This window comes from Hibiscus syriacus, unplaced genomic scaffold (genome assembly GCF_006381635.1).
Source record: "Hibiscus syriacus cultivar Baekdansim isolate YM2019G1 unplaced genomic scaffold, ASM638163v2 tig00110377_pilon, whole genome shotgun sequence".
In the NCBI taxonomy this organism is placed as follows: Eukaryota; Viridiplantae; Streptophyta; class Magnoliopsida; order Malvales; family Malvaceae; genus Hibiscus; species Hibiscus syriacus.
Window position 1 is genome coordinate 356660 of NW_024062711.1, and position 14036 is coordinate 370695.

Consider the following 14036-nt stretch of genomic DNA (forward strand, 5'->3'; position numbering starts at 1 on the left):
TTGGATGCCGTGATGCTTTGTTGTCTTGATCTGGGACCTTTCCTGAATCATTATCCAAATTGCCCTTTCGGGTTTTCAACTTGGACCCATCCTTGGTTTCAAGACGCCTTTTACGGGTTTTCATCTTTGACCCATCTTATTGTTTTCTTTTCTTTTTCCAATTTAGAGCTCCCTTTCAAGTTTTCACCCTAAACATTTTTTTCTTTTCTCTTTTTTTGTTTTTTTTTATTTTTTCTTTTTTTCAACTTAGGGCACCCCTTAGGTTTTCATCCTAAGTGAAGTATTTTTTGACTGCATCCAAATTAACGGGATTAGGTAGTTCCGACCCGTCCATTTCAGTCAGGACAAGTGCTCCTCCGGAGAAGGCCTTTTTTCATGACATAAGGTCCCTCCCAATTTGGCATCCATTTTCCTCTGAAATCTTTTTGAATTGGTCAAATCCTCTTTAGTACAAGATCTCCTTCGTGGAATACTCTTGGGTGCACCTTTTTATTATATGCTCAAATCATTCATTTTTGGCTGATCATATTGAGTTTGTACCTATTCTGCATCATCCAGTTTAACTTCTGAAAAAACCCAGAGTGATGGAATATCTACCTCAATGGGCAGTACTGCCTCTATCTCATATGCTAATGAGAACATGGTTGCTCTAGTCGAAGTTCGTATTAAAGGTTCAGAAAGAAAACAAAGAAAAAGGCAATTTCTCGTGCCAATCCTTGTATGTCTCAGTCATCTTCTCCACTATTCTTTTGATATTTTTGTTTGCTGCTTCTACTAATCCATTCATCTTTAGTATATAAGCAGTAGATTTGTGATGCTTTATGTTAAATTATTCACAAGCAGCGTCCATCATCTTATTATTCAGGTTCGTGGCATTATCGGTAATGATTCTTTCTGGTAAACCATATTGACATATGATCTCTTTTTTCAAGAACTTACAAATAGTAGACTAAGTGACACTGGCATATGATGCTGCCTCTACCCATTTTGTAAAATAGTCAATTGCCATAAGAATGAACCGATGACTATTTGAAGCCTTCGGATGGATTTACCCAATAATATCCATGCCCCACATAGAGAATGGTCATGGTGCTGTCATCACATGAAGAGGTTGAGGTGTAACATTTATTTTATCCCTGTAGATTTGACATTTATGACACCTTCTAGCATAGTTGATACAGTCGTTTTCCAATGTGGACCAAAAATATTTGCATCTCATAATTTGCCTCGATATCATATGTCCATTCGCATGCATTCTGCAAACTCCGTCATGTACCTCTTCTAATATCATCTTTGTCTCTTCTGTATCTACACATCTCAACAGGATCTGATCATGGCTTTTCTTGTATAAGACTTTTCTATCAAGAACATATTCAGCTGCCATCATTCTAATAGTTCTTTTATCAGTTTCGGTGGCTTCCTCTTGATAACTTCAGTTTTTGATGTATTGCAGAATGTCGTGGTACCATGACTTAGTATCTTTTACTTCCTTGATTTGGTAACAAGGATCCAAGTACTCATACGACTTTATGTCAATTGGCATCATATCAGACTCCCCGCTAACCTTGAATGTGGCTGCCAAGGTAGCTAAAGCATCGACCATTTGGTTTGCTTCTCTAGGCACATAATGGAAGGTGACTTCATCAAATTCTTCGAGTAGATCCAATATTTGCTTTTGGTACTCCACCAACTTTATATCCTTCGTCTCCCATTCTCCGCGGAGCTGATAGATCACTAAGGTTGAATCTCCATATACCCGTAAGGTCTTTATATTTTGTCTGGTAGAAGCTCAAATCCCCAAAACACAAGCCTCATACTCTGCCATGTTGTTATTGCAATCGAAATTCAGTCTGCTAGTGAATGGGTAATGATTTCCTTTAGGGGAGACCAGTATTGCCCCAATGTCGTTTCCTAATACATTTGATGCACCATAAAAATGCATTTTCTAGGAATCACATCTGGAAGTACTTGCTTCTTCTAAGGATATGGCCATCAAGTCTTCGTCTGGGAAGTCAAAATCCAGCGGCTCGTAATTTTTAGCAGTTCTACTTGCCAAGAAATCTGATATGGCACTTCCCTTTATAGCTTTTTGGCTCACGTACTCAATGTCAAATTTGGATAACAACATCTTTCATCGAGCTAACCTTCCAGAGAGAGCAGGCATACCCATCATATACTTTAGTGGATCTAACTTGTAAATTAACCAAGTGGTGTGGTACAACATGTATTGTCTGAGTCTACGCGTAGCCCAGACTAAAGCGCATTAAATGTTTTTCAATGGGTGAATATCTAACTTCGCAATCAGTGAACTTCTTGCTCAGGTAGTAAATGACTCTCTCTTTCTTCCCGGATTCATTATGTTGGCCCAGGACACATCACATTGAATTCTCAAATATGGACAAATACAAGAATAAAGGTTTGCTCGGGATGGGGGACATCAAGATAGAAGTGTGAGATAAACACTCTTTTATTTTCTCAAATCAGTCTGGCAGTCCTCATCACATGCTCTAGAGTTGTTCTTTCGAAGAAGGCGAAAGATCATGTCGCACTTATCGGTTAGCTGATATATAAATCGTACTATGTAATTTAATCTGCCCAGAAAACCTCGAACTTCTTTTTATGTTAGTGGGGGACGTAAATTCTGGATGACCTTAACTTTATCGAGATCAACTTCGATGTCTTTCCTGCTGACCACGAAACCTAACAACTTTCCAGATGTTACTCCGAATGTACACTTGTTGGGATTCAGTCTCAACTAAAACTTTCTTAATCTTTGAAAGAGCTTTCTCAGATTCTCTACATGATAATTTTCGGTTTGTACCTTGACAATCATGTCATCGACATAAACTTTAATTTCTTTGTGCATCATGTCATGAAACAAGGTCACCATAGCTCTTTGGTAAGTTGCGTCGACATTTTTTAATCCGAAATGCCTCACCTTGTAGCAGAAAGTTCTTCATATTGTGACGAATGTGGTATTTTCCATGTCATCAAGATGCATCTTAATCTGGTTATATCATGAGAATCCGTCCATAAACGAGAAGAAAGCCTTCCCGGCAGTATTATCCACCAAAGTGTCTATGTACGGCAGAGGAAAATTATATTTAGGACTTGCCTTGTTAAGGTCTCGGTAGTCGACACACATGTGTACTTTCCCATCTTTCTTTGGAACAAGTACTATGTTGGCCACCCACTCTGGATACTTGGCCACTTGAAGGAAGCCAGTATCGAACTGCTTCTTGACTTTTTCTTTTATCTTAAGGAGCATTTCAGGTCACATTCTCCTTAGATTTTGTTTCACGAGTTTGCATTCTGGTCTGATAGGTAGTTTGTGTTCTACCATATCCGTATCTAGCCCCAGCATGTCTTGATACGACCATGCAAACACATCTCTGTATTCTTGAAGTAAGAATATCAAGTTTTATCTTGCTTCAACTGAGAGAGTTATGCCAATTTTGACTTCCTTTTTTTCCTCTTCTGTACCCAGATTCAAGACTTCGATTTTCTCTTCATGTAACAATATTTGCTTGTCTTCTCTTTCTACCATCCTCAATAATTTGGAAGGTAAGTTGCACTCTTCTTCATTGTCACATTCATCAATTTCCCCGAGATAATTGAATTGTTCAAAATCCACCTCCAAGTAGGATCATCAATGTTTGCATCATTAATATCTTGGGACCTGAAAAGGGAATGAGAAAAGAAATGTGAATATGCGAGCTGTACACATCCCACACATAATGAAAGAAAATTAAATTCAAAAGGATATGAAACAAAAGTACAAAATGAAAGAAAATTAAATTCAAAAGGAAATGAAATGAAGTAAGAAGAAATGTTTGTCGTGAAAGATATTACATCTTTTATTGAATAACAAATAAAAACCATTTATTCACCCTTACAAAAGATTACATATTGCCCCAGGTATAGAAAAAAAGGGAGAGTTTGAGTATTACTCTGAAAGACATTTAAAAACCACAGGTAGTTCTCCAGTCTTCCAGTTGCCAAGCACAAACTCGGGTGGTAATGGGTGGATTTCGGATCTATCTGCACCTTCAGCATTCTCTATGATTATGGCGTTGATATTCAAATCTTTCAAAGCAGCTTCCCAATCTGGTAAGGTGGTCTCAAACATATAACCATCATATTTAAACATGCTGTATAGAGGTGGGAAAACCATGGGTTCCTCATGAAATTCATTCCCGTTTAATCTGGCCAATCCTCTTTCTCGGCTTTTCTGAATTTCCTTCATCTTCTACTGTTGACTGGGCTAAAAACCAAGCCCGAACTGGTCGAACTTTCTTATAGGGAAGGACGGGGTTGATCATTCCTTACAACATACTCCTAAACCCTCTTCCTACCTTGACACATCTTCCCAAGGTCTACTTGATCTCCATTTTAGTGTATTCAGAGAGCCTGGATTTGGCAATCTTTCACCCTTCAGCCACAAAGGTGGCATTTACAAACTCTAAAGAGCAGAATGAACATTCTATCATTTCATCATTCACTTCTATGTATTTGGCATCAGTGGCAATTTGGTGCAGCGTAGATGGTTTTGCTTCAGGTTGATAGATCCAAGGCCTTCCCAAAAGGTAATTATAGGAAGGCATGATGTCCATTACCAAGAATTCAATATTGTAAGTAGCATGTCTGATGGTTAAAGGCACCTCTATCTTGCCAATTACCTCCCTCTTGGTCCCGTCAAATGCTCAGACCATACTCTGGCATTTTCTCATGTGGAAAGTATCCATTGGCAGCCTTTTTAACGTAACCAAAGGCATCACATTAAGGGATGAACCATTCTCAATTAACGCACTCGGTAAGGTATACCCCTTACAATGAGTGGTGATGTGTAATGCCTTAGCTCGACCTCTTCCTCAAGACGGAATCTCATCATCAGAAAAAGAGATGAGATTATCAGCTTGAATATTGTTAACCAGTCGATACATCTTGCTGACCGGTATGTCTTGTAGTACAAACGTCTGATTTAGGATATTCAAAAGTGCCTCATTGTGTGCCTCTGAACTTAGCAGCAGTGCCAACATTGAAATACGTGTCGATAGGCTATGTAATTATTCCATGATGTTGTACTAGGTGTGCTTTAAAATTTTCAAAAACTATATAGTTTCTTTCACTTTTATTGGCTCGTTTATTGCCACTACGTCCCCTTTGAAGCGTTCAAGTGGTATATATGAGGACTTAGCCTCTTGGGAGTAGCGTTTCCCCACGACATGCCCCACTCTGTTGTCATCTTTTTTTAGGGTGATTACTTGGCATTCAAACTTCCAAGGTATTTGCATGCTGTCCTTGTAGGAAAAAGGTCGGGGTGCTCTGATCACCACATTTGCTTGTATTTTATCTGCTATCTTTACTTTAGGGGTAATTACCAAAGGACAACCTCAGCCATATCTACTTTTGGATGACTCTCTAGTCGCACAAACATCTGCTTCTGGAGAGTCTTAGATTTCGTCTAGAATTCTAGTTCCTTCATATCCATCATAAGCTGGATCAAAGCTTTAAACTTCAAGTAATCTTACGCCTCATGCCCTACTGCATTGTGGTAACAATAGTGGTTACCATCTCCACTCCTTGATGTATCAAAATGTGGTACAAGAAACCCTGCTTTCACCATTTGTCTTCATACCCAAGCCAAAGGAGACTTTATTTCAGAAACACCAGTTTTAACTTTCCTATCTTTCTCTTTAGTGACTGCATTAATCTCAGTCTCTTGATGATTAGGAAAAGGATTTTGTGCAACATTTGGTGCTCTTGAGTTTAAGTGGATCTAATTCTTGTTGACATTCTTTGCACAATCCTTTTGAATGCGAGACAATTCTCAATAGTGTGCCCTGGCACACCACCATGATATTTGCAATGAGCGTTCTCATCATACCATCTGGGGTATTGGGGCTTCATAGGTTCCATCGGGTATGGTGACACTACATGAGTGTCAAATAGTTGTTGATACAGTTCTTTGTATGTCATGGGAATATGATCGAAATGCTCATTCTCTCTTTCTTTCCTAGGTTCCCTCGGATTTTATCTAGAAGTACCTGACGGTACAACTGCAGTTGTTTTTGAGTTAGAGATTGTAACACCTTTATTGGCGTTGTAGGTGTTGATGTTATTAATCTCTCCATCCTTCTTCTTCATAGGAGGTTTCTTGCTTGATTCCTGTTGAGTTAATCGAATGACGAAATTGGCCAAGAGGGGGGTGAATTGGCAATAAAAATTTTGTGGAAGCTTTTGCAGAAAATTGAAAATAATTGCACAGCGATTTACAATGGTTCGACTTTCTCAAACAAAGTCTACGTCCACTACCTTAGCTATCCACACTAAGGATTTTCCAACAAATTCACTAATTTGTTCTTTCTTTTGAGGCCAAAGAGATAACCTTACAATTCCCTCAAGAGTATACCCCAACTCTTGAGAACACTCTTTTCTCAAAGAGAAGATTACAAATTTGCAAACTTACAAGAAAACCTCACAAGGTAAGATGTTTGCACAATTCTAGAACAAAGAAAAGAACACTCAAAGATGAATACAACTGAGCACAAAAAGTGTTCTTGAAAGCAAAATGAATATTGAATGAAAATGGGCTTGAAATGCTCAAACTTGAGGTTTGATGCTTTCTCTTTGATTCTCTCTTGATTCTAGTTGCTTGATATTTCTTGTTATTGATCAATGGCTTCTAAGCTTGCTTAAATACACCTTGGATCACTTCTGAACGTTGGGGATAATTAGAGAAGAAATTATAGCCGTTTTAGTGTGAAAACATTTAATAAAACAGCTTGGACAGTGGGGGGAATCGGTTCCCTTTCATAGGGAATCGGTTCCCTAAGTGTAAAATTCAAATATTTCGACCGTTGAACAGGGGGAATCGGTTCCCTCCGAGCATTCTGGAAATCTCGGAGCCAAACCATTCAGGGGGGAATCGGTTCCTCCTATGGGGGGGGAATCGGTTCCCTCTGAGTAATCTGGAATTTTTGACTTTGAATTGGTTCGAAATACTTTATAAAATATTTTGAAATTGTTTTATGATTAAAACTTAATTTTACACTTAAGTAAGGATCAAAAATGATTTTTGAAATATTTGGAGTAATGTTTTGATATTCGAATAGTTATATCGAATATACTTAGAAAATCATTTGGAAAATCTTAAAATCCATTTAACTTAATTTGTTATATCGAAATATTAAAATGTTTCAACAATTCCCCTCCCTCGATCTTGCCTTATTTTATGGTTGATTCTATCATCTTCTCGGCCATAACTAAGTCAGAAATATTTCTAGATGTGATCGCAACCACGTGCCCGAAGTAAGGAGCCTTCAGGGTATGCACGAAGAGCTTCCTGGTTTCTTTTTCATCCAAGGGTGGATGAACTTGCATAGCTAAATCCCTCAATCTTTGTGCATATTGTCTGAAACTTTCGTTATGCTTTGCAGTATAACTCGATCTAGTCTCATGTCATTTTTATACTTGTATTGTTCCAAGAATGACTTGGTTAGATCTTTCCAGGTCTTGATATGAGATCGATTCAGGTGGTTGTACCACCGAATGGTTGAACCAGACAGACTCTCCTGGAAGTAATAAATCAGGAGTTGATCATTTCCTACATATACTATTATCTTCCAACAAAACATGGTAATATGAGCTGAAGGGCAACTGTTTCCATCGAATTTCTCAAACTTAGAAACTTTGAATTTTAATGGAATCACCAAATCCGGGACCAAGCTTAGTAACATCGACTCCATAATAATCATAGTCCCCCTAAACCACCTTCATTCGATCTTCCAGTAGCTTGATTTTTTCTTCCATTCTCTTGGCCTTGTCTTTCTCATAAAAGTCTGGTATATGGTAATCATCCTAATTATTCTTAGGGTTGGATATAGAAGTTGTACCTTTACAGTAGACGAGGCTTTCATTTTTGTAGCGGATGAGTCCTCTTGTAGTCCTGGTAAGATTCCAAGTGAGATAACCACGTGCGGGGTAGGTGGCATAGCTACCCCTTCAGATGAACCTGGCCCAGGCGCACTTGCTTGATTTAAGCCAGATAATTTGGCAACAATTTGATCAACCAAAAACCCTAGGCTCTTAGTGATCGTTTCCAGAGTACTTTGATTATTCTGGCTTATTTTTTCTTCTAACTCCCTTTGCAGCCTCAACATGTTCTCTTCGAGTTGAGCGATTTTGGCTTCCATTTGTCTTTTCTTTGTGCGGGTGTTGTGAGGACGATGCATGTCCAAATCTTGTGGAGGTAAACTCGGTGTTTGTTCCCTCTTCTGATGAGACATTTTCTGTTAGTTAATGTAAATGTAAAAACATGGCAAATAGAAATAAAATGCAAGGTATGAAAACAATGTATGATGCATGAGAATTAGAGACATTAATCTAGAAATGTGCCTGTTATTATAAATAATCTTTATTGAGACAAAAGTGTTGTATTTTTTGGAGACAAAAATATTTTAAAGGTACATTCTGACTAAGTCCTCTAAATCCCAAACAACTTCTAATAGGTTAACAAGTCTTCTTCCTTCATCTGTTACTGGTTGAATACCCTGTCAGGCCACTCCGGCTTCTCTTGCTAAACCATGCAAGTGACGAGCTGCTTTTTGTACTTGTTCCAAGAAATCTCGGATGATTGCATTTCTATCTTTCACCCTTTAATGGGCCTGTTCCCAAAGAAACCGCCATTGAAATCCTCTATCAAAGAGAATTATCTAAAGCTCGCTTGCTTATTTCTTGAATCCGTCCATAATGTCCTCTAACTCAGCTATGGTTTTGTCATCTTGTTCTTGTTGTTTTTTAAGAGACTTCTCTAAATCAGTTACATGGATCCTCAAGCGCTTGTTATGGTGTTGATTGTCTAACAAAAGCCTCTGGGAAGTCTTCAGCTATTCTTTCAAGGTCTATCTTTCATCTTGCCCTTCAAACTTCCTTTTCAAGTTGCTATCTTCACTTTTCCAGTACTCAGAAGACCTTTTCAGATTAGAATTGATCTGGACTTATTCTTGATATCCTTTTCTCAAATCTTCGAGCTCGAAGCAGATTTTATTTTGTTCCCTTTCTAACTTTTCTACCCGATCTTTTAAGTATCAGCATCTAACTTCCACTGGAATCTTTCAGCCTCGAGTTCCCTTAGCCTTTGTTTAATATCTTTCTTTTCGGCTTCAAATTCTTTCTTTGCTATCTCTAGCTCAGAGGGAACATGCTTAAGATGTTCTTCCATGATTTGAGTGTCTTCATGATCTGGCACAGGGATGGTGTCATTTTTTCTTGACCTCCGTCATTCTAAATAGTATAGAGTAAGCATGTCTTTAGCAGCCACGACATCCATAAGGAATATTTTCTTCCATGACTCAGCTACTTTTTTTACCTTTTTCTTGTAGTTGTCCCCATGATATACAAATTTTGATCCATATATTCTGTGTGTTATTGGAACAAACTGGTGTGCCCCATACTGTCAAAGTGCCAAAAGTGGAGAATATCTGACTCCTCCCTATAATCCAAGTAATGTCACAGTTTCTGAGTCTCCACATCAGAAAAGAATATCACTATAGGTTAACTAGGAGGCTCTCTAAACAATATCTCTATCATGAAAGTGTGTGAATACTTTCATCCATTTTTCTTTTGGGACGCCTTTTTGACATTTCAAGGTAAGGAATTCCCCCAAAGAAGAATAAGTGGTGTTGAATCGGCGGTAAGAAATCTCGTTAGTCTTCCAGAAGTGACTATGAATCCAAACTTGAAGAAGTTGTGTGCACCCTATAAATCTTCCTTCGTCAGGCTTTCTGCAGTGGTTGAGTGAGCGAAAGGTTTCAGCTAATATTGTCACCTCAATATATCCCAAATTCTTTGGAAGATAACCAAACCATAAAGGCCCAATGCGAAAAGATTTATCACCTTCCATTCATCGGGATGACTCTTCATTAGTTGCTTGATATGGGCACAAGAAATTTCTTCCCCATTACCTTTGTATTGAATCCGGTCAGTTACTCATTTATCATCTATCCCCGTAACTTTTGCCAGCCTATTCTTAAAAGGCTGACTTTTGATGTGCTTGATGTAAACCCGATCCATTCTGATTCCCTTGTAATGTAGCAAAGTATTATATTCTTCAATTGTAGGTACCATGTCTTATTGGTTAAACGTGAAACAATTGTACCCCGGATTCCAGAATTGTACTAGGGTTCGAATTAGGGGTTTATTTATCTTAAAATAGAGTAGAAGTGCAATATCACAATACCGCTGGCAGAACCTCTGTTTCTGGTCACTTTTCCAACTGTCCCAAATGCTTCGTAGTTCTTGAACATCATTCTACTTTAGGCTGATAGAAGTATAGCCAACCAGATCTGACACATATTTTCCTTGCAGACTGTCTCCCTTTTCTTTCTAAGTCTTTTTGGACCATAGTCGTACCTCAGCGTTTTTCACATCTTGCATTACAACCCCTTTGTCCATAATGCAGATTATTTGTGTAACGAACATTTTTTTTGTGGATCAATCACCTCTTTTTATGATGCAAATGATAAAAAAACAAACATGAAAGAAAAATCAGTTAGTAAGATAAAAAATAAAAGTAAAAAATGATCACTCAAATTGCATGCTTTGAACAGAAAGTAAAACATCCTAGGTTTTAAAGTGGAGTTTTGAGGTGGGCTCTAATTCCTTGTAGTCTCTCGGTTTAAGTTCTAAAGAAGGTACCCAAGTTCTCCTTGCTGGTGCCCCCTTGGGCTTGCCAGACCCTCAGTCCTAAGCCTATTACAAGCCTATGTGGACTAAGTTAAACTCGAGAGGATACATTCCCTTATGTCTATATGGAGAATAAATTCACACGAAGACACAAGGTATGTGAATCTCGCAGGCTACTTGTTAGGCCTATACGGAGAATAAATTCCCACGAAGAAGTCGCTTTCACCTCCACTTAAGAAAAGGTTTGGAGCTCTGGTATAGAGCCTAAGATGAAAATGTTTAATAAGATGAAATCATTAAAAAAACATCAGTACAACTATTTATTTGAAAAATAATCAAAGGTAAGTAATAAGGATCGAAAAATTAAATTCAAATTTAAAGTTACAATTTTCACTTAAGAAGACAACCGAAAATTAGCCTTAGTCTGACTCACTTACCTGTCCCTAGCAAAGTCGCCAAGTTATCGTAATCGTCTTTCGGATGGGCCTGAAATTGAGCTTCGACTTAAATAAATGGGTTAGAGTTGCCACTGATCATTTATCCTTAAAAATAAAAACTACGATAATTGGACACCTCGGTTTGTCTTCTTACCTGATCTGCATATTACCGAAATATGTCGGGCTCGGGAGTCAGTTACTGTCAAGAAAGGATTAGCACCCTTGTACTGCCCTTTCGGTACTAATTTAATTTTCAATTGTCTTAATTAAGAAAATTGCAAGTTAAATTAAAAGTAAAAATTCGATCCAAATTACTACCTCCGATCGATAAAAAATAGCCCTAAAAGGTAAAAAGATGTTAAACTATAAAATAAAATATTGACTAGATCAAAAGGAAAAATTAGCAAAAATTAAATTTTAATACTTTAAATGAAACAAAGAAAAAAGAAACACACACACACACACATATATATATATATGTCGAGAAATAAATGTAAATAAAATTAAAAGAATATAACACCAAAAATAAATAGAATAAACTCATGCCCAACAAGGGGTCGAATCATGTATATTAAGAAAACGTGGAATAAAAAATGTAAAGGGAAGAAAAAATTGAAAATTAATTAAATTAAAAATAAAAATTGTGATGCAAAAATAAAATAAAGAAAAGTAAGGGCGAATTTGATAAATAAAACAAAGTGCATGACAGATTTAAAAAGAAATTTTAATGAAATTTAGCAAAAGGGGTAAAATCAATTTTCAAGAAAAGTTTCAGGGACTAAAACCGTAGTTTGACCCTATCCATTGAAAACACGCGGATCCTGGGACTTTAAAACGGGTTCACGGGTCGACTATAAAACCCAACAATTCACAAACAAACTTCATTTTCCCCCTCCCCAAAATCGATCAAAACAGAAATTTTAAAAACCTCTCAATTGTTCTTCGTATTCTTCATGAAGAACATTCAACCTCAAACTCAGATTCTGGCCGGCACCACCTCGTCGGCCGCAGTTATTCGGCAATGAATTTTTTTTTACCTTTCGAAAGCCCTTTTCTTCCTTATCCCGAATATCCCTTTCATTTTCATAAAAAAGCCTCGGGGAGGGCTAGATCTAAAAAAACTTCTCGAAAACCCTCCCCCGATCATCGGTTTCGCCCTTTTTGTGGTTTTTTCGAGCCAAAATGAACACAAAACAAACCTAATACCAACATGCAAGTGAACAGCCGAGAAATGTAAAAAAATTATCTTTTTATCGCATTTCTTTTCGAAGTTTACAAGTGTTTTTTGCGTCTTTTTCTTCTTCTTTTTTAGAATAACATTGCATGTATTTATAGTCTTAAAGAACCCACTATTTTCGGTTCATCCTAGAGTTTCAATTTGACTGAAATGCTTCTTTATTTTGTTTTCTGTTTTGGCTTGATTCCCACGATGGTTTCGTAAAATTCGGGATGTGGGTGATGTGGCTGGAAGAAGGACTCTCTAGGAGCTCTAGATTTGCTTTCCGTTCGACTTTTAGATTGTTAGTTGATCCGACGGGCTAGGATGTGCGGCGTTGAAGGGAAAAGAGGCGTAACCCTATTTCCACTGGCGGGCTTCCCGTGAGTTGGGCTGGTCGATTGGGTCTTGTATTACTGGGCCTGTGCTGTAATTGGTTTCAGGTTGGGTTGTATGGGTTGTTCCTAACAAAAACAAAGGAAAAATATTAATTTAATAAAATAATAATATTAATTCGTTGCATGGACTCACAATTCCCGAGTGGCATGCATAATCCATATCGAAGATGGTCTCAAGGGAGGGCCGATCATGGCTCCGAAACTGCTGGCTCAAGTACACGAAAATATAGAGAGTAGTTGATGCTCATCATGAGAGTGGCAAGTGTAGGAGTGTCCGATTAACGGCCCCAGCAGCCGGTAGGACACATACGGAAAGGCGACTCCACCAGTTGATGTATGCTGAAAGAGACTACGAGCAGTGTCAAGGCTGCGATGGAAGCTGCAGACGGTGGAATGGGTGTACCAAGACTCATGTGACGATAGAGGGCAGAGGCTTGCAGAGAAAAAGGGTACTCAGTAGTGAATCTGAGGTGTAGAGACAGAACCAAGCTCCTGTTTGACACAGTTTGTGCCTTAACCAACATGTAATACGTAGTGTTCCATGCTGCCATTAGCTCAAAGGGCACCATGGCTGATCAGGTACCTTGAAAACAATTTCTTATAAGCAACTCAAAGATGCTTTCATTGTAGTGGTTTTAAATTAACAATGATCTGCATTCAAGAATATTTCATGAGACAAGATGGATGCAATTTGAATACACAAAGTGAAGAGGAGGAACTTGCACGATTCTTGATTGCAGCAACCGAAAGACGGGTCTCCGAAGCAAACTTTTGCTTTCTGCTTTTGGTTCTTGAAATTGTATTTTTTTTTATTAATCCTTCTCATGCTACTTCGGTGCGGGGTTTGAGGTTAGAATTGTGTACACTAAATAAGATGGGCTTGCTTTCAGATGTGACGAGGGTGTTTCGTGAAAATGGGCTATCGATAACCCGAGCCAAAATCGGGACACGAGGGGAGAGAGCCACTGGATCTTTCTACGTTAAGGATGCTTCGGGGGATGAAGCAAATCTGAGAACAGTGGAATTGGAGGCAGTGCAATTGGAGGCAATGAGATTGGGGGGTCTTCTTTGTTGGTATACAGATCTCCCGATGGGACTTCTAGAGCTTCTTCATCAAGTATTAGCAGAACCAGCAGTGGTGAAGTGGAAGAAAGGGCTAAGTTTTCATTAGGAAACTTGTGGTCTCAGCTTGTGAGATTTTCGGAAAATCTCGGTTTCAATAAATCATGAACAGATCCTAATCGTGTACACAAGTCATTATTTATGAAATATCAGGTCTCCTATTCTTTGACTTTTAAC

General features: G+C 38.2%; 1 pseudogene; it reads left to right on the top strand.

Annotated features, from left to right (window-relative positions):
* Positions 1–12852: 12852 nt before the first annotated feature.
* LOC120121535 lies at positions 12853–14028 on the top strand (annotated as a pseudogene).
* The last annotated feature ends 8 nt before the right edge of the window (positions 14029–14036 follow it).